We start from the raw sequence: 25,992 nt of genomic DNA on the forward strand, positions 1-25,992 counted from the left end.
GAAATGGACCATGGGACTGAGTCCTCACTTTAAACTCCAATCACAAATGCAGATATTGTCCTTGCCAATCTCTACACCAACCAACTCACTCATTTATTGACCCAGCTTCAAGTAAAAGGGCTGAGACAATCAGATGGAGATGGTGGCATGATCTAAGATTTGTTCAAGATCAGTGGGATTTGATCTATAATGATGTAGGCAAACAAAAAATTGTTTGATGTAGAAGCTCTCAGTAGTTGAATTTACAATAAAAAAATGTTAAATATATAACTGTAATACATATAAATGCACTCTTTATTCTGTGAAAATGCACTGCCCATGAATGTTTGCTACATTAGCTCAACACATTGAAAAATATATAGATAGGTACAGTTATGGCCCCCAAGCTAATATTAAATTGCTGAACAAAAAGTAGGAGAAGCTCAACCAACACGACCTTTATAAGTGACATAACACCTCATCAACGGAAGCAGGAGCAGGACATCTCTCTCCTGAATCCCAGTTCACCCTTTGATTCTGTGGAACATGCTGACTTCTTGTTTAACTGGGATTAATGATCACACCCTTTGATAGTACCAGGAATAAAAAGCTCAGGCACAGATCCAGGGCTTAATAGTTCCTCTTTGAACTCACACAACAGTAGTTCAGAAGCAGTGTAGTCTCTGACATTCCTTTTGTCAAACAAGAATTGACATTTTGAAACATGGTTAGTATAATACTTAACCCTGGTAAGATCCCGAGCAAATATTCTTCTGTTTTCTATATCTAAACTTTTTTGTTCTACATTATTTTAATTCCTTTTAGAAGATAATATATCTTCCCACCATACACCTTTAAAAGTATATACTGGGAGAACTGGGCCTGAACCAATATTCTCCATCCGAATGCTGAAAAATTTGTATGTGACAATTGTCATTAATGACTAGCAACATTTTTTAAGAGGTTACATGTCCACAACTTTACTTACTGCTTTCACCACTCTGAAAAGGGAGATTCCAGAGCAGAGAACTGTAGAGATTACTAAGAAATCTATGGGGAAAAAGAAAAGCAGAATTACATGCAAGTTATTTTAGACTATACATTCCTACCTGCATGACTCTGCAGCCACAGAGTTGACAGTCATTTCCTTGGTGCAAGGGATGAGAAATTCAAGAGTCTGAGATGATAATATTTCTGTATTATCCACTTTTTTCTTTATTACGTTGCTGCCAACATAGAGTAGTTGAGGGCATGCAAGATTTAATATTTTGATAAGGAGGGAATTGTTTGATGGAATATTAGAGCATTCCATTTGAGGTGATTTAGAGTCTATTTATGCTTTTGCACTCTGCTCTTGCCAACGTGTCCTGAAAGAAAAGGCAATGTCCATGCAGCAAGACAGGCAGCTGAAGGGACCTGGAGCATCTAGGTTTTCCAGTGCTTCCAGGGCTTCCTATTTTTCTTCCTGTGTTGACTATGAGGTTGACCAACAAACATCTCCCACGTGGCCTTGTTTCTATCTTTATTTCTTGCCAGATTACACTCTCAAATAAGTTTGATTCTTTTCCAAGTTTAGAAGCGTAAACACAGAGTTTCTTGTTTTTTAAAGCACAAGCTTATATGTGCCAATATTGAAAATCTCTGCACGTTTTAAAAGGAACTAGTTCATTGTAAGAAATAATATTCCAGTATTTCTGGAATAATAATATTTGCCTATTTTTATTTTCTTCATCTGTAGTAATGTGTTACAGAACGGAAAATTTTGTTTGGTATTTCAAACAGTCCAAGATGAAAAGGTAAAGGGAGACCATTTCCAAAAAAGGGGCCATTTATAGCAAAAATAAACCATTCACAGTGAAAGACAGTGTATCTTTGCAATTCAGGTTTACATTGGCAAATGCCATCCTGCAAACATTGCAAAAATATCTCAGCTGAATCCCAATTTCCCCTTACATCTACACCAAAGGGTGGTTTCCATGGCCTTGTGTGCTTTTATGGTCTGTAAGTGTAAATTTGCACATCCTGGTTTTGGCAGCTAATAGGACCAGCAGGCTGGCCCTAAACACACTTCACATGTTTCACTTTACAACGTGCAAGGTTTGGGTGGGGAATTTAAAGATCAACATATTGATCTAGATGTTTTTCTACAGTGTGGTTATAAACCTTTTACATGCACAAGAGATGAGGAGAAAATGGGAACAAGTCACAAACCTATGGGCATAATTGGTGTGTATTCTCTCAGTGTTCAAAAGAGTAAAACAGGACTATTATGGCTGCCCCTGAGAATTTAGACATATAGCTTGAGGACACTAAAACTACAGAGGGATAGTGTTTTTTTAAAAGAAAAGCTTTTTAAAGAAAACACAAGTAATAGGAAGTCATTTTTAAGGACTGAAAAAACTACCATCAAGAGGGAACAGAAGAAATAATAACGAAGTACAAGTGTTTTTAAGGTCACACTAAAAAATTTAGAGAGTAATCTATGTAGTCTCCCAGAGCTTTTCCTTCCCCTAAAAGGATGGAGTCTGGGAAAAAAAAATGTGTAAAGAATTACAGAAAATGGTAGAGACAACAGGAATTGCTGATGAAGTAAAGTAAGCACAAAAGTAAAGTGAATTCCTAAAGACAACAGAAGACTAGAAAGGAAGTGAGATTTTTTTCCTGCTACCGGACTGAAAGGAAAAGGCAGTTAAAGGATGAAATAAGTTGTCTCTGAAACACAGAATGCAAGTAATTGAATGCAGATAATCAAGGGCCCTGACATGGCAAAACTCCTATTTCTTTATTTCTTTAGGAAGGAAGCAAAACTAATGATACACCCAGATGCAAATTAAAGGAAGAAGATGGGAAGCTCAGGGGGAAATCTGCAATAAGGAGATGATAAATACGCATTTACCTAGCTGTAATAATTTCAGATCTTTAACATTATATGAGATTCTTGAAGGATTATGAATTTCATCTAATAGCTATTGAAAAGGAGTGGCTCTTTGTCAGTGGAACTGATAGATGTTAAATCCACCACTTGCTAATTAAATGTTTCAAAGGGAAGCACTGAATCAGGGAAAGATCTAATACCTTCTACAGTTAAAAATAAAAGGAGAGGATGAACTAAATAATGGGCCTGATCATTTTTTCACTAGAAGAGCACAAGCAGGTGTTGGCTTACAGGTGTTGGCTTTTCAGCTGGGAAGCTTGTGAGAAAGAGGAAGCACTGATTAGCATGAAGTGGCAAGGAGATAACAACATATTTGAGTCTGTGAAATGATGGTGAAAAGAGTGTCAGTTCATCATTCATTCTATTAAGTTTCACATACCAATGTGCCAACATCCATAGCTGGTAAAGTGCTTGTGTGCCCTGTTCTGGAAAAGCTATGAAATCATACATTCAGAGTGCAATCTGTCTTTCTATATCACAAGCTATTATATTTCACACAATTGCTCATGTATTAAGTTAATTATTTGGCTATCAATAAATAATAACTTGCGTTCAGCCACAGCACATTTTTCAGAAATGCCTGACCTGAAGACATCAAGACATGAAGAACTCATTACTTTGAGAGCTCGTTCCAGTGGTTAATCTCTTTCAGTATTAACTAATGGGTATTCAATTCTAATTTGAATTTTTCTGGCTTTAACTTTCAGTTCATGTTATGCTTGTTTGCCTTGACAGGAGGGACTTTATTGCTTTGTGTTTTCTCTCTAATGTACTCACCTGTGTCAGTCTGGCCATGTCTGCGAGGTCTAAACAAAAGGAGCTCATTAACACTTACTATAGAGTGAAGACCAAAATATCTTGGGTTTAGCTTTTTTCTGCACATTTTCCCATTTTTCACATTCAAAATATGGACACTGGAATTCTCCTGAGTAGCTCTTGTTTTGCCTCTAGGTATACACTTATTTCTTTTTCATCTGCACATTTAGGATTCACGTTAGGATTTTTTTTTGATGTAGAGTCGAATACTGGCTCTCTTGTTTGCTGCAATTTAGTATAAACTTTAAATCCTCTTTGTGAGTCAGGGTATCCAGGAGCCATTCTACAGAATGTGGACAGACTGCATTAAAACTTTGTGTTATGTTGATCTAAAATACTATTCATTTGAATGAGCCCTAGTGTTCCTTTATAATCAGATTTTTTTTTACAAATCATATGCCTCAACAAGTCTGTAATCTCATTATAGGTTTCTTTGACAAGGCACACTTCTAGTAAAACTAATGTCACTAGCATTAGTCCTCCACATCAAGTTTTTATGACTGTAGTCTCATATCTCTTATATTTTACTGCTACTTTTTCAAAACAGTAATTACCTAAATTATCTAATTTCTCTCTTTTTTATTTAATATTTACATAATGCTAACATTATTTATGTCTTATAACATTTTCCTGTATTCATTAAAAATTTACAGAACAGACTAAAGATCTGTGCAGCCAACTCTTGTAAAATTCCAGGTTCCCACAAGAACCTGGTAAGTACCTATCCAGGTACATACATTTAAATCAGATTTTAACCTTATGTTATTGCACAGTACCACTTAGCTATTATAAAATGCAAAATTCTTTAACCACACATGATGTAAGCAGATCGGCCTCCTCCCCAGAAATAAAACCCTGAAAATATTTATGAATATTTTATCTCTTTAACACCATCAAAAAATGCACAGTCTGATCTAGTAATGACTTTGAGTTTCTTCTCTGATTAATGTAGTTTAAAAATTGTTACAAATTTGTGCAAAACCTGCTTATTGATTTTTCCTGAAGTGTACATCAATATTTTTATAGCCTGACATTTCTACTACATAGCAATATTTGTTTAGTCTTTTTCTACTTATTTTCTATTCACCAGTGAATCAGCTCCAGATTGCTAGTACTATTGCTCTATTTTTGGTTACAGAGACGTCTCACATTTTATAGAGAGTAAAAAGCTTCCTATTTTCATTGACATTTTTCTACCTTTTTCTTTTTAAGTCATGCTGCTTGTAATCTTAGTGACAGATAACAAACCGTGTGATTTCAATGTATATACACTAGGAAACAAAAGATATGGAAAGCAGTTTGCAGTTTCAAAGTCCAGTGGCCAACTGCAGATAATAATTATGAAGGAACAAGTACTTAAAAGGAGGACAGGCACTAGATGACAGGCAGTGTGTCACTGTAATGCTGCTAAAGAGGCTCTTAGCTCACATCCTCGGTCTGGCAATTCAAAACTGATCAACTGGAACCTTGGAAGAGGAGATATTTCCATTCAGATTTATATTTTACCAATTGTTAATCAGATGTCATGTATGTAACTAGGAAAAAGCAACTGCTTTTGTTCTAATTTAAATGTTTTGTATAGAAACATTGAACACTGATTTCCTGAATTAATATTCTTCCAGGGTGATAATATCATAAAAAATAATGTAGTACTTGACTCAGATTAGATGTGTGGTAAAAAGAACCACAGCCTCAAAAAATTGAGATCTTGCACAGACACAGTAATGTTCATATTCAAAATTAAAAGGAACTGGTAACTTTCCAAGCCACTGAACAACTTCAAACAGCTACCATTAAAAATAAAAGTACTTTCCCACACTGAAAAGGAAATATTTTCCAAAAATGCTCCAGATTTCTGTGCAGTAATCTAGAGCCATGCAGTGGCTCTGATACCTTACCAATGTCCTATAGTGCATCTGTGTACTTCAGTTCTGTATAAAAAGGGCAAGAGGGAGAGCATCAGAGATTTCTTCACTAAAAAGAAGACTTTGATATCAGACTTTTAATTCTTGCGATTAGATTTTGCATTACACAGTCTGCACCCTCTTGTTCAAGAATCTGAAAGCAGGCTTTTTCTGGTTTACATTGAAACACGGGAGTCTTGAATATCTCTTCAGCTGCTTCCTAATGTTTGTTCCACAGGAAGGGAGTTAGTTCGTAGCACAGTGTGCTTTATTGTATCTGCCCCAGCAAAGCAGATAAGCTCAGCGTCTCTTCATCTGAAAAAGGAACAGAGGAGTAGCACCAGGAGCCAGTGCAATACTTCAGGATATTGTGAAGATTTCAGGCAGCAAGACAACTTTCAGGTAAGCAGAAAAGGTCCTCTGCTGCTTACATTCCTGTGCTGCTTCCCAAACTGCTAATTTTAGCACTGAAAAACTCTGTCTTGGGTGTGTTAACATACATTTTAGTGCTGGGTATTCCCTTCATGCAGAAGATGGCCCTTCACCTCTGTGACATATGTGGACTGGCATCATATGGAAGGGGCTAGAAAAATCTGAAAATCTGATGCTGACTTTTGGCTACTTAGGTACTTTGATTACACTACAGCTCTTTGAATAGAGACCTTATCATATGAAAGGGCAGCCTCCTCGTGAGTCCCGGCACGTTTTTTGCTTTGGCAGATCCCTCCTTAGAATTCAGGGAGGCAGAAGATACTTTTCAGGTCGCAAGCATCATTTATAGCTTCTTGGGAGTTTTCCTGGACTGTCTACACTAGCACTTAGTAGAAGGCCTGCTGCAGTAGGACTGATGGCACTAAATCAAAGTACTGACAAAGCTTCTAAAGTACAATTCTACTGTGTGCTTCCTGTGAGCACTTTTTCTCCTACGCTCTTTAACCACCTCTGTTCAGGGCTGAGCTTTTGGCACAGTCATTGACATGCAGCTTTGTTAAGTTGTGATTTGCTTAGTAAAAGTGTGGAAATACAGGATTAAAAGCTTGTTTATCACAGAACTTCTTTGCTAGCATAGGGCATCAAAGCAAGTTGTTCTGTGGCAGTGCTTTTTCAGTGTCACAGGGAAAGTGAAATCCATGCCAGACAATGCAGTGCATCAAATCCAGGAAGCTTCAGGCGTTTTTCTTGTAAACTTCTCCTTTCATAGTTAAAATCCCAGACCCTGTAAAATCCCTGCAGTGTGTCGTTTCAAATGAGGTACAGCAAGAATGGCAAAAAAAAAGTGGGCATGCTTTGCTAATGAGGGCAAATTGTGCCAGCTCTTTACAAAGAATAGCGTGTTTCCACCCACATCAAACCTGATAGATGTGGAAAGACAAGAAAGAGGGGCTATAGTGCTGTTTATTCTTTTCTGCTCACCTCACCTCTGGCATCTTGTAGAGACCACGGATCATATTGTGTCTGATCTTGCCCTCATTAAAAAAGGACACTATTTTGTGTGCAAGTTGGATTGCCTAAGGGAAAAATGGCAGTAGTCAGCTTCTCACCACACACCCAAACATAGTATGTTCTCAGAAAACATTGCTGCTGGCTTTAACAGCAATAATGCAATTGACAACAATCAGTTTGCAGCCTTCATTAGGTTCAGGACTCTGGCTGTTGTAAATGGTAATATTTTACAGCTACTATTCAGAGTGTTTATATGCATTTTCAGACAGTGATGCAGTGTATGGAGAGCATCCATTTGGGAGTTTCCAGTTTATAACAAATGTTGTAGTTTATATAGCATTCAACTACACTAGACATTTTTTTCTAGTATTAGACTTTTTTTTTCTTTAAGTACTTTCTGTGGTAACTTAATAAATCATTCCTCATATCCTCATGTTTAAATTATATTCTCATACACACTGCATCCATCAGAGTTGATGAGAGTGCATGCTCTATCTAACTTGCAAAGAGCTGGCATCTCACACCCTCATTAGCAGGAACATATCTAGAAGATATAAATGCTTTCTAAAGATCCAAACAGCACAGCTCCCTGTGACTTATTCACTTCCTGCTTTCCTTCAAAAGCAGCTGAAAGAGGCACTCTGCACCTGCCTTCTCCTTGTGCTGACATCTGTTTTTAAATGAGAAAGGAGGCAATGAATGTTAAGCTGAAGGGACTGACTTTATTTATGATTGCAAAGATTCTCAGCTTGAAGAATGATTTCAATTCCAGTGCCTTTCACCTTCCTTGCTACGCAGGGAGACAAAGAGAGCATTCATAGACACAACACATGTGACATGGGGCAGTCCAATGGCATTAGAAAACAGTTCAGTGAAACATTAATGAATTTACAGTGATGACAGCACAACAGTACCAGGATCTAATCTTCTCTGTGCCAAGTGGTTTTGAAAGTAACCTCAAACACAAAAAATAGTCAGGACTAAAATCTTTCCTTTTCTGACAAAATATAATCAACTGCGTTTCTTTTGAAACCAGTAGCCATTCTCTTGTTTGCTGTGTCACTGGTGTTTCTCCAGTCCATGTAATTTCTCAGGTTCTTCTCAGCAAGCTCAGATAAGTCTGCAGTTTTCCCAAGCATCTGATGGTTCAAATATATTTTTGCCCCTAATCTCCTGTGCTTCACGCTGCTTGCCTCGGCAGCTGCTTGGACTGAGATATAGAAAAAACTTGCACAGAAAAATAGACGTTATGATCTTGTCTATAGCACTACACCTTTAATCCAGCCTTATATTCACATTCTTTTCTTCACCATTATACCTCCTTGCTGTCACATATCTGTGCTTATTTAAGTATTTGAACAAGGGGGATATCTAAGGTGTTAAGTCAGATGTCAGCAAGGTTCTTGAGATGAGGAAAAATGTGAGCACTGCTGTTTACACAAGATTTTGTCCTGCCTCACTGACATCAAAAAGGTTATTGCCATTGACTTAAATGAGCATGGTGACAGAGACAGAAATCTCTGCTAGAATGTCCATTTCCAGAATCCTGAAGAGGAAGGGGTTTGGCATGAGGAGATAAATGCATTTGGGAGCTTCTCTTCACAGTCTACCTAGACCAGAGGTCATACTTTAACATCCACAAAATTAGTAATTTAATTGTAGATATCGTCTCATAAGGAGAACTATGACTCTGCATTTCAAGCAAAGCAAAAAAGTGCTAGATTTCTAAAATTTTGGTGTTTTTAAACATATCCCATGACTTTTCTCTGAAGAAATAGGTGTTCTTCAAAATGCTACAACGATACATATTATAAATCACATTATAAGTTCCTTTCCAAGGAAAATGGGTAATGAAACAGACAAGGAAGGGAACAAAGAGGGAAATAAGTGTCTGTATGCTTTCAGGGATCTGCTAAATCTAACTGATTTCAGCTGCTTAGAGAAAGGGAAGCTGGGATGGGAAAACATGCACTGCAGTCTGCAGTGTTCCTAAAGACTGGGGAAATGAAGCTTGCCTTCCCTTAGTGTAATATCAGTAAAACCAAGCAGCGTGGGGTGCAGTGTAGACCAGCTAATTGCATAAATACCCAAAGGTCTGGAGAGACTGGTATTGGACAGTAAAGAACTTTGTGATCTGTACCCAAATTAGCAAGAGCAAAGGCACCTCTCATAGCAGGCAGAGTTCACTAGTAGAGCAGTAAGGGCTGAGACTGTGCTCCAGATGCACTGGAGCAGTTTTCTTACAGAAAATGTGACTCTAAGGACACTGTGATGAGAGAGGAACTAGAGGAGCAAGGCAGAGCAGAAGTGCACCCACAGAGGGTTATTTACTCACCTATCTGCTTGTGATTTGATTTCAGTGGGAGTTCTCTTGTCAGCAGGGATTGCTGGGAGAAGACAAATCTATCCTCTTTCTATCAGAAATGCTTTGAGAATCAGATTTACAAAAATGTATTATATAGGATTGATTGCCTTCATTACCCTCATTTCAGTAATATTATTAGTTAGATATAAATCACAAGACAGTTTCTTATGGAATTACATTCTTATTAATATCACAACATCTTTATATCCCCACTAGTTATCATATTCATCTTTCATATGCTGGAAATCCCAATAAAATTAGCTAACTGGACACTAATAGCATGGCTGTATCTCTCCCATATGTTCTGTTATCTTGTTTTTATCTTTCTTTTTTATTGAATTGTTTTGGGGATTTTTTTAGTTGTCAAATTGTACTGCAGAACACAGAATGCTTCTCGTCCTTACAGAAATTGAAAATGCACTACAGAAGAGATCACCTACCTCAATTTGCTTTAAAATGCATTTTCTTCATAGCTACTGAAAATAAGACTCATGAATGCATTAATCATAAACAAAGTAAGTGGTCTAGCCCAAAATTTACTAGTAAAAGGATGATGTGAAAAAAAAAATACCATACCTTTCTTCTTATGCTTGGTGTTCAAAACAATTCATTGCTGATAATAGTCATAACACTAATAGAAACTTGGAGAGAAAATAAAATTACTTTGTCTAATTCAAACCTGCAGAGAAAATTAGTTTTCCTGAACAATGAGAAAGCTGCTTTCCAAAGTGGTTTTTCCTCTATGGAACTGGTACAAAAGTCATGCTGTTACATACTCCCTTCTCTTCAGTATGTAAAAGGCTGGGGGAGATATTTTTTCATATTCCCAGGCCTGCTCTATTCCCTTCGTGCTTTGTGAGATCAGCACAAAAGGTCTAGAAAGTAGGCTGGAAAAATCAGCTGCAGCTTCTCCTTGAGAGAAGGGCTTCCCAGGTGCCTCAATGCCAGCAGAGCCTGCTGCTCCCTACCAGCAGCTCGCTCCTGTTCTCCAGCAGACTGATGGACCAAGGACCATGCTGACTGTGATCCTACCTGGGGATGGGAAAGCCCAGCCCTCAGGGAATGTAGCTGGTGAGGAGCAGCAAAGCATCCCCCAGATACCGCAGAATCAGGTGCCAAAAGGTCCCTGCTGACCCCCTGGATGTCAGGATCTCACATCTGCACTTACATCCTGCAGGTTTATACACGAATTCTTTCTAACAGAGCTTCTTAGCAGCAGAAGAGCTGTGCATCCAAACAGGGACATGGGGCTTCCTACAGAGCCAACACTTTTTGGTTTATTATATAAGCCATAATTTCACAAAATGGCTGAGGTTGGAAAGTACCTCTAGAAACCAGCTAGTCCAAACCCCCTGCTCAAAGCAGGGTCAGCTTAAAGCAGATTTTCAAGACTTTGATGATTTTGAAGACTTTTAAGATTTTCAGTGAGATGTGTCTCATTGGGTTTTGAATATCCCCAAGAATGGAGAATCCACAACCTCTCCAGGAAACCTGTGCCAGTGTTTAACCACTTTCATAGAAATTACAGTAATTTCACAATTATAAGCCACACCATATTGACTAAAATTTTGCTCCCACCCCAGAAATACAGCTTACACTCAGAAGCGGCTAATATGTGAAAAATTTTCTGAAATTTCCAACTCCGGAAGTGCCAGCCAGGGTGCCGAGCTGAGCACCTACCAATAAAACCCGGGATTAAGCGATTGTTACAAATTGGTTACTCTGTTGCACGGTGGGTGGAGATGGGCTCCGTGCTAGCAGCACGGCGGGGGAGGGAGGCGGGGGCCGGGTGGAAAGCGGGGGGCTCCCGCCCCTGCCTGCCGCCGCCGCTGCAGGAGCAGGCAGGCTCCGCCCCTGCCTGCCGCCCTGAGAGCGGGGGGGCTCCTTCCCCTCCTGCTGCTGCTGCAGCGGGAGCTGGGGGGGCTCCTTTCCCTCCTGCCGCCACTGCTGTGGGTGCCAGCGGGCTCCATCCCCACCTGCCGCCACCACCATGGGTGCTGGCGAGCTCCATCCCCACCTGCCACCGTGGGGCAGCGCCGGGCCGGGGCGAATGAGCCTGTTGGCAGTGGCGGCCGGCCCCGAGCGGCCCCGCTGAGCGGCAGCGCTGAGCTGGGCCACCCGGCCCCGTCAGCAGCTCCGTGCCCACACAGCCTGAGCTGAGCCAGTAAGCCCTGCAATCCCACGATTCTGTTACTACTTGGCAACTTTGTTGCACGCGGGTCCTCGCTGCGAACGACAGAGCGGCTTATAATCAGGTGCAGCTAATTTATGGACAAAGAACGAAATGTTGCCGACACCTGGAGATGCGGCTTATAGTCAGTGCAGCTTATAATCGTGAAATTACTGTACTGTTCTTCTTACACTTAAGTGGAATTTCCTGTGTTTCATTTGCTTCATTGACTCTTGTCTTGTCATTAGGCACCACTGAAAAGGTCCTGACTCAATCCTTTTCAATTACCTCCTCTAGGTATTTATTCACGCTGATGAGATCCCCTGAGCTTTCTTATCTCATGGCTCAATCACCCCAATTATCTCACTATCTCAGCCTTTCCTGTTAGAGGAGACACTCCAGTTCCTCAACCATTTTTTGGCCCTGCACTGGACTCTCTCCAGTAGCTCAACACCTCTCTTTTCTTGGACAGCCCAGAACAGGACCCAGAACTCCAGGTGTGGTCTCAGCAGCACTGAGTAGAGGGGCAGGATCACCTCCCTTGACCTGCTGGCAATTCTCTTCCTAATGAAGCCCAGAAGGCCCTTTGGATTAAAGCTGCTTTCCAGCTGGTTGACCCCACAGCTTTTACAGGTATCTGCAGTTCTATGGGTTCTTTTGACTTGGCATTTCCCTTTTTTGACCTCCAGGAGGCTTTTCTTGGCATGTTTCTCCAGTCACAAGCATTTTGTATAGCAGCCACTGTTCCAGTTTTCTATCATCTGTAAACTTGCTGAGGAAGCACTCTGTCCCACTGTTCAGCTATCTTATCAAGATGCTAAACACTTTTGGTCCCAGTATCAATCTCCAGTGCACACCTCTGGTGAGTGCCCTCCAGGTGAACTTTGTGTGGCTGATCACAATCCATTTAGCCCAGTAGTTCAGGCAATTTTCAGTCCAACTCAGTTCTGTTATCTTGTCTGTACATCACTGATTTACCAGGAAGGATGTTACAGCTGCCAGTGTCAAAAACCTTTCTAAACTCTAGATAACAATATACACTTCTCCAACCAATCTGTAGTTTCTTCTTAAAGAAATGAGTGACACTGGCTTTCTTCCAGTCCTCAGGACCCTTCCCTGATGACATTTCAAGAAAGGTCTTGCAGTGACACTAGCTCCCTCAGCACTTGTGGTTAAATCCCATCAGATTGACTTGTCTTCATTCTGGCTGTATAAGTGTTCTCTAATCTGGTCCTTCTCCAGCAATGGAATCCTTGCTTATTCCAGATGTTTCCATGTCACTTAGGGACACATGGAGATCCCTGACATCCCTGAAGGTTGGTTTTACCGGTAGAGACCAAAGAGAAAAGAGCACTGACTACGCTGGTTTATTCTGTGCCTTCTGTCACCAGGCTGCCTGCCCTGTTCAGCAGCTGGTCAACATTTTGCCCAGTCTGCCTTTTGCTGCTGATGCACCTGCAGAAACCTCCCTTTTTGCCTTTCATGTATCTAGCTAGAGACAACTAGCTAGAATCCAAGTGGGCTTTGACTTTACTAACCTGATTTCTTCCTGCTTGGTCAGTGTCTCTATCTTCCTCCTGTATTACCTAACTCTACTTCCACCTCCTGAATGTTTGTTTTTTACCTTTGAGCTTACTGCTGATCCATGCAGGCCTCCTCCCACCTTTGTTTTACTTCCTGCAGGTGGGGATCAACAACTCGTGGGTCTGGAAGAGATGATCCTTGAAAATCAGTCAGCTCTCCTGAACTCCTCCTCTCTTCTGCAAGACACTGTCATACAGCATTCTTCCAAGGAGGTCCCATTGTTTGCTTTCCTGATGTCCAGGGTTGTTAAATTGGGGTCTTCTCTCAGGATCCTGAGTTCCATTTGCTCCTGACATTCTCACTCATGGGTCTGTGCTGGGGCCAGTTCTGTTCAATACTTTTATTGATGACATGGATGAGGGCATTGAGTCTTCCATTAGCAAATTTGCAGATGGCACTAAAATGGGAGTGTGTGTTGATCTGTTGGAAGGTAGGAGGGTTCTGTAAGGAGACCTGGAATGGTTGGATGTATGGGCAGACTCCAATGGGATGAAGTTTAACAAATCCAAGTGCCAAGTCCTGCATTTTGGCCACAATAACCCTCTGCAATGTTACAGGCTGAGGATGGTGTGGTTGGACAGTGCCCAGGCAGAAAGGGACCTGGGCGTGCTGGTCAACAGCCGACTGAACACAAGCCAGCAGTGTGCCCTGGTGGCCAAGAAGGCCAATGGCCCCTGGCCTGTACCAGGAATAGTGTGGGCAGCAGGAGCAGGGAGGTCATTCTTGCCCTGTATTCAGCACTGTTGAGGCCAGACCTTGAGTGCTGTGTCCAGTTCTGTCCCCTCAGTTTTGCAAGGATGTCGAGATGCTTGAGTGCATCCAGAGGAGGCAACAAGGCTGGTGAGGGGCTTGGAACACAAACCCTATGACGGACGGCTGAGGGAGCTGGGGTTCTTTAGCCTGGAGAAAAGGAGACTCAGGGGTGACTTTATCACTTCTACAACTCCCTGAAAGGTGGTTGTAGCCAGGTGGGGATTGTCTCTTTCTCCTGGCAGCAACCGACAGAACAAGAGGACATAGACTCAACCTGCGCCAAGAGAAATTGGATATTAAGAAAAAGTTTTTGCCAAAAGTACTCGAATGGTCTGCATGGGGAGGTGGTGGAGTCACCATCCCTGCACATGTTTTAAAAAACGGCTGGATATGGCGTTTGGTGCCAAGGTGTTGAGGTGCTAGGGCATGGGTTGGACTTCATGATCTTGAAGGTCTCTTCCAACCTTGTGATTCAGTGATTCTGTGGTTCATTTTTGAAAATCAGATCCTGCAGAGCATCCCCTCTTCACCTCCTCAGCCACCTGTACCAGAAAATTTATTGTAATTTTTATTATTATTTTTAATTTTGTAATTTTTTTTATGTTATTGTCCTTCAATGCACTCTAGAGCCCTCTTGGATGTTTTTGTCTAGCTGTATCCAGCTATTGCAGCAATCCAACTGTGTGAGTGTGATTTGCCTCTTAATCAGAGATTTCAAAAATCAGGCTCCATCTGCTGAAGAATTCAAAGGTTAGAATTTTCCCTTTTATTACTTATTTTCCAAACAATTGGCAACAAACAGAAAATCCATTTCTCAGTACCATTGCAAAGCACATGTGTTATGGTCAAATATATCCTATGCTACTGTTAGTTTTGTAACAAAGAAAATGTTTCCATCAAAAGGTGCTTATCACCAAAATTAAATAGAAATGATAAATGGCTTGCTGATATTTTTCTGTGAGCCAGTTTTTAAATGGGTCACATTGTTCTTTGCTAGCAACCTAAAATAGAAGTTATTATATCAACAGTGGTTTGCACATAATAAAACACTATCTGAAATTTAGTTTGGAAATGTTTTCACTTGAAAATTAGGTTAAAATAATATGTTTATTGTAAAGTATCATAGTATACTCTTTATTTTTCTATTTAAAGGCTATATTCAGTTGTAAAAACTGCAGGTGGAATTCTGAACAGAGAAAATTATCTTTTGGTACTGGTAATAAGAAAAACAAACATTCATGTTGAGAGTATAACATTATTGAGACTTCTTTTCCCTTCATGGGCCAAATTCTCTGCTGGCTTATTTGATGCAATTTCCCAGACTCCACTGGGACTTCACCACTTTTTGTTACAGCGAACACAGGATGTTTTTTATTATTGTTAGAATTTTTTAAAAATAAGGATAAAATTGAAATGGATGCACTGACAGCATTTTATTTCACAGATCTTGAGAGGCTATTTATGGACATCAAATTGTGGCCCATTTCTCTCTGGAGCATCATGCAGCAGCAGCTCTTCAACACCAGGGGAAGTATGAGCTATCCACAGACTCCAGTAAAAAACCAGGCACATGCAGGCCACACAAGGTACACAGAGCCATCCAAGAGTCATCAGCACCTCCAGGGGAGGGGTTTTTATGCTCACTGTGGAACACTCTGAGAAAATGGAAATTCAGATGTGCACAGGGTGCAAGTTGTTTTGCCCAGCTCAGATTTGTGCATCACATCAGTGCTGGTGAGGATTGTGCTCAGGCAGTGCCACGTGAGGCTGTAGAGAATTCCTTCTCAGAGAATGGATTTCCTCACTACTGTGTAAGCAGCTTCTGTTCCCACTCAGCCTTCAGTTCAGGATTAAAGGGCAACTCAGGGCTCCACTTCGGTGACTGAAGTTAAAGTAAGGCTAAAATGGTCAAAGCCATTTGCAGCAATGAAAAGCATAATGAGGGAAAATAAAGAGGTCTTTCCACCACATGCTGAGGAGAGAGGAAGTGCAGGAGAAAACAGACTCAAGTACAAGGTCCTGACTATTCTTGGCACCATATGTTAGGCTCTTTGGGGATTCTTCAGAGAGGTGAACTTCACTTGCACTGAGATCAATGAAAACCTGTGCATTCAATCTGTTTCTCATAAAAAATAACTCTGAGTCTCTCCAGTGTGCAAGTCAGAACTGTCTGAAAGTCACAGGGAAATGAAGGGCTGAAAGGCTAAGAGTTTTGTGCTTCTTTTTCTTTTTATATACTTTTTATTCCCACAGATCCTATGGGAAGCATAGGACTTCAGCACAGGGACAGCCAAAAAGATCCAGGGCTGTTAAAATAGTAGCTTGTTTAAATCCCAAGATAAACTAGTTGTGCTAAATTAATCTATGAACCCTCACATCAGATCTAGAGCCTCTGAGCAGTACAGATATTTTGAGATGATCTAATTGTGGTTGGAGAGAAGGGAGAGTGTGGGCACAAGTAACACTGTGCTGTGTGCTGCAGTAGGGTTAGCACACAGCACAGTGCAAAAAGCTGACATGGGCAACACAGCCAGATCACCAGGGAGCAAAGATACCTAGGCATTTCTGAAAATTAGTTACTGGAATAATCATAGAATAGCAGATTTGAAATGCTTGCTAGGAAACTGAGGAAGATGTGTAAAGAAAAATGGTGAGCTTGAGGAACTGGTGGTAGGATTGGAAAGAATAAGGAAGGGTACTGTTGCCAGCTAATAGATTAATAGACAGGAATTGTCTCTTGTGGGAGTTTTTCCAGCTCTTCAACAGGAATCAGAGACACCCTGGGTGGCTTTGTTTTCCAAACTCAGGCAGGACCAGTTAAAAGCAGTGCCTCTCACCAAAGTGAATTAAAGGATACAAGTACTGCCATCTTTAACATCTGTTGGGAAGCAGGGGACAGGATTTGACAGCTGAAGGCTGTGTCAGGGAGCTGAAAGAGATGAGCATTTGGGGAACACCAGGGTCCTTCTGGACAACACTATTTTGTGAGTCTGGTGCTGTCAGATCCTGTGGGGTTGGGAGCACTTCATCCATCCCCACTCACACCCTGCCTAACATGGCACCACAAAACACTGGAAACCATCCAGGTATTGCCAATATAATCACTAACACCAAACAAGAAGGCAACGGAGAAGACTTCCAACGTACTGCTGGGAAATGTGGAATATGCAGTATATTGCTATATCCACCCTCATTGAGTGGGTGACATTTAAACACTGAAATGGATGTTTTTCAGAAATTCTGGACAGCAGTTTTGTTTTTACCCCTCTCCACAAATGGTGGAAAACGTTTTTTTAAAAAACTGCACTGCAGACAGAAAACAAAATGAATAATGATTTTGCAGTTTCTGACTCCTTCAAGATGTGATTGATCATTACATTGTCACAGGTCAACCTCTGCCACAGAAAACTCCAGATAATCTTCAGCTGCATTTCCTAAACCATTAATAGGATAGACAAGGCTAAGATAACAATGCACAATTTATTTTCCAAAAGCAGCTGACAGGAGGAAATGGATACCAAATGAATTAACTCATTAGAACAGTACGGCACATTTGGAAATACAAAACAGACTGCCTGGAATGATTTAAATCTATCACGAGGTTAATGTCAGTCCCTTGCTTAGGCGTGTCAGTGTTGTAAACTAGTGATCCAGTTTTAGAAAGGTTGATGTGTGCACGCCCTGGGACTTGTGCCTTAGGGTGGCCTGGACTTAATTAATTACATGGCTTGAATACCACCTACTGTGGCCCCCACAGATTGCATAGTATGTGCAAGGGTTACATTCATATGGACAGACAAAAAAACCACACAGACATACCAACACTTTCTAATATAAACAAAAAATATTAGCGTGTTGAGAATCATTATCAAAAATAGCAGGTATCTTACAGGCTGTAAATGTATTGTTTTTAAGGAGCTGCATCTATATCCAGAGCAAAAACTTGGCAGTTGTCTCAAGGGAGCAAAGTTTGTCTCATGCCTGATTTATAACCGAGTATTTCTCAGAAATTGGGTTTCAACATTTGTCAGCCACAAGTTGTCAACCAAGCCTATTTTCTCCTGGTAAGCTCCCACCTGTGTCTGTTTCATAGTTACAGCAGCGTATTTTTAGAAAATTGTGGAATTTTATTCAGCATACCAGACTCCCTTACAGCACTGCTAAGGTAATATCTACATTTATAGCTGTCATTAATATGGTATTTAAGAGCTTTAGTTGCTTTTTTTCCTTCACAGGGTAATAAGCCGTAATTAAAGGAGTCAGGGGCTGTAGTACAGAAACATTTCCCACCCCATATGTAGCACAAAGATTACAGTAATTTCACGACCATAAGGCGCACCGGACTATAAGGCTCACCCCCCGGGAGTCGGCAAAATTCGCAACTTTGTAGATCATATAAGGCGCACCGGACTATAAGGCGCACTTTTTTTTTGCAGCGAGGCTCCGCCCCCAGCTCACCCCGTGTGGTTGCTGGACGAGGCCCCGCCTCAACCCGGCAGCCATTGGCCCCCGGGCCCACCTCCACCCAGCAGGAGTGGTGCCACGAGCCACCGGGCCCCCCTGGACCCGGCAGCCATGGGCCCCCGGGACTGCCTGGACCCGGGAGATGGGGTGCCGCGAACCGCCTGGCCCGCATTCACCCCGCAACCATGGGCCCCCGGGTCCGCCTGGACCCGGGAGGGGCGGTGCCGCGGGCCCCTGGGCCCACTTCCAGCCGGCTGCCTTGGCACTGCCGGCTCCCCCCACGGCTCACAACTCTCACTTCCGGTTTGGCAAATTTTGCAACTTTGTACATCAGATAAGGCGCACCGGACTATAAGGCGCATAAGGTTCGAACCATAAGGTTCGAGGGGAAATTTTAGTCAAAAGGGTACTCCTTATAGTCGTGAAATTACTGTACTTTGCAAAGAGACAACTGGTAGCCAAAGCAGTTCAGAGTATTTCTTCATATATTCATGTCAATAGCACAATGGCACTTGTCATTAAAAGAACAACATTCTAACACAGTAACTTGTTTAATCACTGTATCTGAAAATTACTTGAATTTGATTCGTGTGTGCAGATAATGGGGATTAGACAACAGCATAGAAATAGTCCTGTTGATTTATATCTGAAGAGTCCACACACATGATTTACCAGCAGCAGCTGTAAAAAGCTCTTTGCTTTCCTTTTGGTGCAGAAATCACTTGGAACAAGGGTCATCCCAAAACAAAAGCAATTCAAGCAGCCTATCTGAGAGGAAGATGAGGAAGGAAGGAGGGAAGGAAGGAAGGAAGGAGACTTATTTCATCTTCTGCACTGGGGATCATTTTTACATCACCTCAGATTATGCAATATACCATGGCAGGGACTGTGAAGCATGAGTTCATCGAGAAAGGGCACTTTCATTAGTGCTGCTGCAGTGTCTGCTCTCAGATGTCTGAGGTGGAAAGGTCACAGCCACAGACTTCACAGCACCACTATCTGACCTGTCTACACCCACCCCTAGTTATCCAGAGTTGTGAGGAAGGAAGGTTAAATGCTTTCATATGAGGTGTGTGTTTATCCTGGTGGCATATGAAGAAGAATCCCATTAAATTAAGCAACTTTCTTCTTAAGAATGGCAACTACTGTGAAGCAGAGATTAAAGTAAGATTCCATGAATTAGTGATCTGATTCATTTGGCAGTGATGTTTTACAATGTGTAGTGTCAAACACTATATAATGTCAATGATCAGAGAGCACATGAGGATTTACGATGTGTGAAATGTCTTTGGTGCTCAAACTCTGGCTCTTTTGTTTGCATGTAAACCACAAACTGGTTTGGCATAAGGCACAAGATTTTTTCTCATCTCAAAAAAAAAAGGGTCAGCTGTACTGGAATGAGGTAAAAGTACAAAGGTAAGGACAGGATTACTTCAAATCAGGGGATTACTTCATGTGGTCACAACCCTTCTTTTCCTTGTGAGTATCTAGATTTAGTACGATTTTCCAATAATCTTCAGAGGAGTGTTGAAAGTCCATTTCTTACACTGCATAGGTCTTTGTCCTTTTAATTGAATTACCTACACACGTGCACACACACAGACACACACATGCACACACTCTTGACCCCTTTCATTATGCACCAAAAGGCTTTAGTGGCCCCAAGTCACAGCACTCCAGTAATCAAACATGTTGGTATTTTATGGAAGCTATGTTGCAAATTCTTGCAGAACAGATGTGTGATTCCAATTCATGCAACCTGCCAGCTCTGTGAATTAAGGGTTCGAATCAGATATAGTTTTCTTCTTTTATTTTGTCTGGCTTAAAACAGCTCTCTGAGATCAACTTCATCCATGCAATTGTCCCAAAGAGAATTGCTAGATTTAGCTGACAGATGCAAAAAATCTCATGTTGTCACAGAATTCCCCAGTGTCTACTCAGCACCAGATGTCAAAGAATGCAAATCTACAGCTGGGTCTGGTGTTCTTTTGTACTCCAAATTCCCTCCCTCCCAGCTGTTGTTTTCCACTTCCAAGTACATAGAGTTGAATTTTCAGAAGCAGGAGATAGACACTTACAGCTTCCTATATTGATATGAATATACATGTTTCTTTATTTACCTGGAAAACATCTTTTTAGTTGAATAATGGTGTATTTGTGAGGATATGTTTGGGTATGCTTACCCATCACTATTGAAAACAACCTTACTCATCTTATAAATGCAATCTATTCTCAGGAAGTTCTCTGGAACTGGAGTTGTCTTTCCAGGTAGCTATTTAGAGGTACAAAATAGGATTTTTAGCCTTGCTCAGGCCTCCTGGGCACCACAGAAATAATAAGCATGACCACAGTAGTACAAAACAAAAGAACTGTAGTCATAAGGAACTGCAGAGCAGTGTTTATTCAGTCATCTGGGAGCCTTTGCTGGCTATCCTTTGTGTCCCTCAGGAGAGGAAGTTCTAGCCTGGGACTACAATGACTGGTTTTAAATTTTGCTCTCCCTCATGTAGATATTACCAGCTTGCACAGCTTTTGAAATATTGTCAGACAGTAATATGTCTGCAAGAGCTGAACTAATTTTTCTTTTTTTTTTCCCTACCTAAACTGGGGGATATTTTGAAATAGCAGGTAAGGGCGACTACAGCAGTCCACATTAGTTTTCCTGAGCTTCCTGTAAATGAATTCAGAGGTTCCGAATTTCTAAAGTTCACCTGCAGTGACCTCTAGTGTAGTTTAGATTTCTTTTTCTTAAAAGAAGATAGCATACTTATTTGTGTGATGATCTTCAACTCACTGAGTTCTCTGTTGTATAGATATTAATCATAATCTAAGAAACTATTTGGTTTATTATACTTCTGATTTTCAGCCAGTCAAGAAAGTTGGTTTCATCTAGGGCTAAGGATACATTACTGTGTTTAAAAAGGATAAGTTGTAAATGATGAGAGAGGAAAGTATGCAATACACAGGTTCAAATTTAAATTAAAGATCCAAATTAGACAATCACATGTAATTTCCTACTTTTTAAGGACAGCATAGCAATGTATTTTACCATTGCAACATGCCTTATATCAGACTGCGGTAGTTTTTCACAACATTCACCTTTCTGCACTGTTTTTTGTGCCTTCAGCTGGATGGGGATTTTGTTGGTTTAACCACTCTGCATGTTTCAGTGCCAGCACCAAATGCAATTCACCAAACAGCACTGTCTCCCCAACCTCACTGAGACCTGAGCTGGCAAACCCATGCTATGACCAGCAGTGCTGAACAGATTTCTCATCCAGTACCTGCCAATAGCATAGATTTGCCTCACTACAGCTACAGTAAACTTCTTCAAGTCACCACCTGGCCTGCATGCAGCTACCCCAGCTCTTTCTACATCCCTGCCACCCAATGCTCCAAGATCTGACCCTGGGGCAGACAGAGCCAGGTCAGGTACCTGCATCTGCCACGTGAATGCTCATAAATCTTCACATTGCCAATACAATTGAATCAAACAAATCTGACTATAAAATACTGAAAAGCTGAATCACAAAGTTGCCTAAGCTGATGTTCGAGTCCTATTTTTGTCATGAAATGTTTTAACACAACTTGAGTGATAGTTATCAAACACAGAAGTGGAGCACAGACATAGGGAGAGTCCGCAGGTATTTCTGTATTTATTAACCATGCCCATAAAACAGAGCAATGGTAATGAAAATGCAAAGTGTTAACACCAATTTGGGGAAGTCTAGAAGTGTTCATAACTACTATTATTATATATTTGTATCCACAATATCCATTTTTTAAAGTAGATAGTAGTATCAATTTAGGAAAACAGTGATTTAAGATAAAAGTGGTGTTTAATGGATTTACATTAGGCACTAGCACAGCTATTGCCCTATCAGATAAGAGGAAAGGAGGGAGAAGAGTAGAAATACTTTGTTTGAAGTGATATGACCTGGCACAAATAGCCTCAGTGACATTTTAAGATCAAACAGTCCAAGCATCAGGTACATATGCTTCAATTGCAAGGAGAAGTTTTGAGAAGTTGAGCCTGATCTGAGCTAGTGCTCAGAGTGACGAAAACTTTTATTTAATTCTGACTTTCTCAAGTTTATCCGGCATATTTTTAAAAGTATCATCAAGTTGCATTTCCTTATTTATTTGACTTCTAATGCATTTTAGTGACAATATCCCACTGAAATATTTATTTAAAAAATCAAAAACACATATACCAATTTACATTTTCAGGCTAGTGACTGTTTGCCTGAAGGATTAGAAAGAAATTACTACTAGAGGCAAAAGCAAATATTTTTTAATTTGACAAAGAAATATGTGTGCAGATGTTTAAAAAAATTAAAACCTAGCCAAATGTGATATTTAAATATGATAATTCATAAAAGTAATGTTAAAATCTTGAACAAATATTAAAGAAAGAGGAAGTGCTAAGAAAGGTAGGGAAGTCAGGAAATTTTTCAAATGCTCTGTATTGTCAAATATACAGTAATTTCACGACTATAAGGTGCACCCTTTTGACTAAAATTTTGGTCTGAACCCGAAAGTGCGCCTCATAGTTCAGTGCACCTTATATAATGTACAAAGTTGTGAAATTTGCCAACCCGGAAGTGCGAGCCGTGAACCGAGCTGCAACGGGGGGCGGGAGCGGGCAGCTGCAGCCGCGGCCGCCCCGAGCCCCACCTTGCCAGCCAGGGGCGGGCGGGAGTGCCAGGCCCCACACACGGGGAGGGCGCTTGGGGCTGCGTCTAAAGGCTACACCAATCTGTGAAAAATGTTTGCAAATTGAGCACCTGCCAGTAAACTCCACGATCACGGGATTCCATTACTAATTCGTTACTTTGTTGCGCACGGCACGGATCTTCGCGGCAAAAAATAAGTGCGCCTTATAGTCTGGTGCGCCTTATATAAGGTACAAAGTTGCGAAATTTGCTGACTCCCGGAGGTGTGCCTTATAGTCCAGCGCGTCTTATGGTCGTGGAATTACTGTACATTAAATTTGAGACCGCAAGATATTGAGAATTAAACTGTGAGAAGTCAGCAGGAAAACAAAGTGCTGATTGTGCCCAGAGTAAAGCACAGGAGATGCACATGCAAGGGGGTTTAAAGGCTTGTCCGAAGGGCTGTTTGGAAGGTTGAGGGGAAATACTATTCTGAAGCAAATGGGCAGGTGGGCCACAGTTGCATAAAAAAATAACTGACGGGGAAAGTAATGTCACCTACAAAAATCATTGGGAAAGAGGGTCAGAGTTTCTTCTGTTGCAAAGATTTTCATTCATAGGAAGCAAATAAAGGACATTTGTGCCGTAAAAGCAGTCTGTCAGAGCCTGCCCCTCATGCTACAAGCATCACTTTGAGAAAGAAAACGTATATTCCCAGCTAGAACCAGTGTCCAGGAGCCAACACGCTGCTGGAGATGGACACTGAGCACACAGAGCCCAGCAGGACTGGTGTAGGAAATGGGGCTTGGGCACCACAGCCATTGCAGAACAGCCATCCCTGCTCTCTCAGAGCTCTCAGGGTAAAACCAGATACCTCTGGATTCATTATAGTGAATGTCTGCCTTATGTTCATTATCATAGAAATTTATCTCAGAAGCACTGCCTTCTGCCTGGAAAATAAATGTTTCTACTTTGCTTCATTGCCTAATAGCTGGAGGAGTCCATTACCTTGGGAAAACATTTTTTCCATTTACATTGGCTCTTCAATATTTTATGATCATTTTTCTTTCTAGCTTTCACAGTAAATAAAGCAAATACATGACAGACACAAGATGTTAAATAGTCACCAATGTGTGTAATTTAGTATATATATTGATCCTCACCTATTTTTATCCTGACTTTCTATAAATTGTACTATACACTATACTGCTGCCTTAATTATTTTCATTTACTTTAGACTGTCAGTGCTTAGTTTGACTACCTTTCAGTCTCTATCCTATAAATATGTCATAGTGGGCTTAAAGAGGTGAAGCATTTAAACTAAGCAACTCTGAGTCTTCGATCCTACTGTTTGCAAGGCATTTACAGTAATTGCATTACTATAAGGCGCACCCTTTTGACTGAAATTTTTCCCCCCAACCCAGAAGTGCACCTTATAGTCCGGTGCGCCTTATATGACGGACAAAGTTGAGACATTTGCCACCCTGGAAGTGTGAGCCGTGAACCGTGGGGGAAGCCGGCAGTGCCACGGCAGCTGGGTGGAGGCGGGCCGGGGGCCCTGCACCACCACCCCTCTCGGGTCCAGGCGGGCCCGGGGGCCCATGGCTGCTGGGTTGAGGCAGAGCCTTGGCCAGCAACCGGCACGGGGGGAGCTGGGGGCGGAGCCTCACTGCAAAAAAAAAGTGCACCCCATGGTCCGGTGTGCCTTATATGATCTACAAAGTTGCGAATTTTGCCAACTCCTGGGGGGTGTGCCTTATAGTCCGGTGCGCCTTATGGTTGTGAAATTACTGTAATTATTATTTCTCCTCTGTGAGGATTGTTGCAATGACATTTTCATGTAGCACCTCTGCCCGCTTTCAGTTGTGGTACCCATTTTCAGTTATTTTGGAATCAAACATTATTTTTATCGGTCTGAAAAAAGATGGTAAAGCACTTTTTAAAACCATCAAATGTAATACATTCTGCACACACAGCCCAAATAATAATAAATATTAATAGTATCATTAATTAATACAAATAATTATCCAGCTACATTTTTTGAAAGCAGAGAGCAGAGTGAGACTCTAAGGCACCTCAGGGATGAACTGATAGAATAGATCCCTGAAAACTCATTTCTACAGGACTGTTTTGCCTCCTCTCTGTTTTTAGGAATCACAATGAAAGAATGGCATTAAGATTGCCTGGTTTCCCTTGCATGTATCAGATGCAAAGAAATGACCAGATGTGTATATGGAAACTGAGACAAGACCTACCTAACACAAAGAGGAGACTTTCTGGGCTGAACCACTCCTGCCTGGGCTACAGGTGACCGGCAGAGACCTTCTGTGTGTAAAGCTCAATATCCATGTTGGTGCCATGCAGTAAAGGGATGATGGTTGTCACAAATGGTGTGCATTCAATTAATCAAACCCAAATGCTGTAACACTGTGGGGAAATTATGTCTAGGGTTATTATGGTCTGTAAATACTGTAAAATCTAGCTTTGTTTTTTGAGTGTCAAAGTGTGAAAACTTTGAAGAGATGTAGATCCAGAGATTTTGTGAATTCTGTGATTCACAGGCATACAAAATGGGTAATGCCCCACTCCCAGGGAAGGGGCCACAGTGGCTCATCTGGCCAAGCTCCCTGCTCCAGTAGGGTCATTCCTAGAGCACATGGCACAGGATTATGTCTAGATGGTTCTTGAATATTTCCAGTGAGGGAGACTCCACCACCTCTCTGGGCAATCTGTTCCAGGGCACAGTCACCAGCACAGTAAAGTTCTCCCTCATACTCAGCTGGAACTTTCTGTGCATCAGTTTCTGCCCATTGTTTCTTGTCCTATTGCTTGGCATCACCGAGAAGGGGCTGGATCCATCCTCTCTACACCCTCCCCTCAGATTCTGACAGAGATTTATGATGTCTTCTCTTGTTGAGGCTGAA

The 25,992-nt window shown here is 41.3% G+C and overlaps 2 long non-coding RNA genes across 2 annotated transcripts; both read left to right on the plus strand.

Annotated features, from left to right (window-relative positions):
- Positions 1–5,548: 5,548 nt before the first annotated feature.
- LOC117005522 lies at positions 5,549–14,031 on the plus strand. The gene is made up of 3 exons (XR_004419844.1): positions 5,549–6,036; positions 12,085–12,245; positions 13,296–14,031. It is a non-coding gene; the product is annotated as an uncharacterized LOC117005522 (long non-coding RNA).
- Positions 14,032–14,243: 212 nt separating this feature from the next.
- Positions 14,244–25,660, plus strand: LOC117005524. Its single transcript, XR_004419845.1, has 3 exons — positions 14,244–14,699; positions 15,394–15,535; positions 25,220–25,660. It is a non-coding gene; the product is annotated as an uncharacterized LOC117005524 (long non-coding RNA).
- The last annotated feature ends 332 nt before the right edge of the window (positions 25,661–25,992 follow it).

Source organism: Catharus ustulatus, chromosome 1 (assembly GCF_009819885.2).
Source record: "Catharus ustulatus isolate bCatUst1 chromosome 1, bCatUst1.pri.v2, whole genome shotgun sequence".
Classification (NCBI taxonomy): Eukaryota; Metazoa; Chordata; class Aves; order Passeriformes; family Turdidae; genus Catharus; species Catharus ustulatus.